This window comes from Schistocerca nitens, chromosome 7 (genome assembly GCF_023898315.1).
Source record: "Schistocerca nitens isolate TAMUIC-IGC-003100 chromosome 7, iqSchNite1.1, whole genome shotgun sequence".
Classification (NCBI taxonomy): Eukaryota; Metazoa; Arthropoda; class Insecta; order Orthoptera; family Acrididae; genus Schistocerca; species Schistocerca nitens.
The window spans coordinates 80,857,427-80,858,735 of NC_064620.1; positions in this window are offsets into that span (position 1 = coordinate 80,857,427).

Here is a 1,309-nt window from a genome sequence, read left to right on the forward strand (position 1 = left end):
AGACCTAAACTCTTCTGAGGATTGTCAAAACACGAATAACATAATTAGCGCAGCATATTTTATGGTTGCGTACCTGAAAAGGAGAAATATCAATTCCCCTATAGAAAATAAGTTGGCCACTACATACGTCAGCAGTACTTCCGCGTTTCTCTACGAAATAGGAAACAATTAAGGCGTAAAATTTTTGCTGATAAATTAAGTCCCTAAAAGTTGTCCATAATAATATTTAATTGAAACAACCTCTGGAATTTAATGAAGTTCTTTAAGCATTCTTTAACTTGCAAGAAGTGCTACACAGTGTAAAATAAGTTGGGGAAATACTGATTTTCCTATTGTCTCGTCATAAATATACGTAAAATCCTGATATCTAGCTGCTACAATACTGTTGTTGAACACTTACACTACAATTACGTATACTGCCTAGTGGCATCTTTTAGATTTTCATAAGCAAAATCCGTACCTGCACAGTACTACTATTTCACTATAGGACTTATTTTCTGAAGAAGTCTGTAATGATTTTGCGTTTGTTTGCTAGGTGATCACGATGGACATCAAACGGAATGCCCAAAAAAAGTGTTGAAATACACACACTCGCTGATGGCTACCAATCGATGCCTGAGTAAATATAAACAATAGAGAGACGGCAAGTCTTTCTTGATTTTTCGTTTCTCGTGAACATTCACACGTCATTTGAATTTATGATACCGTTTTAAAATATTGTGATCAAACACAACGTAAAAAGAAAGAGTTTTATCATGCAGATACAGCGCTTATCTGCGCTGCGGTTTTTGTTATCAACTTTTATACCGCTATTGCTTGGTTCTGCCGAATGATACGATCTGGCGTGGAATTCGGCTCAGTTTCTACTCTGTCACACGATATATATATATAGATAGTGGCTGTATGTCCGTTCTGATTCGTGAACACTTCCTCAAATATGAAACGCGACAGTGATGTGCTGCCGAAAATTTTAGACAGCAGACGTGGTGTAAGTAGGGGAATAAGAATCTGAACCGTTAGGAAGAAATATCGAACAAAATAGGAAATTACCTTCTCAACAGCAAAGCCACCGCAACGTATTCGCTGCAAAATGCAAAATATATGGTAGGACAGTGGTCTTGAAATGTGTATGGTGATATGACGGGCATGTGAATTGTACGAAGAAGGACTTTGCTACAGCACGGTAAAATCAGGCGTGCGATAGTCGTGTAAAGCCACATCAACTTGAAAGTCTGTCACTACTTTCGATTTTGACCTGTGAGTTCACAGTACAGTACGATCATGGTTTTAAAGCCCTGAAACATTCCCT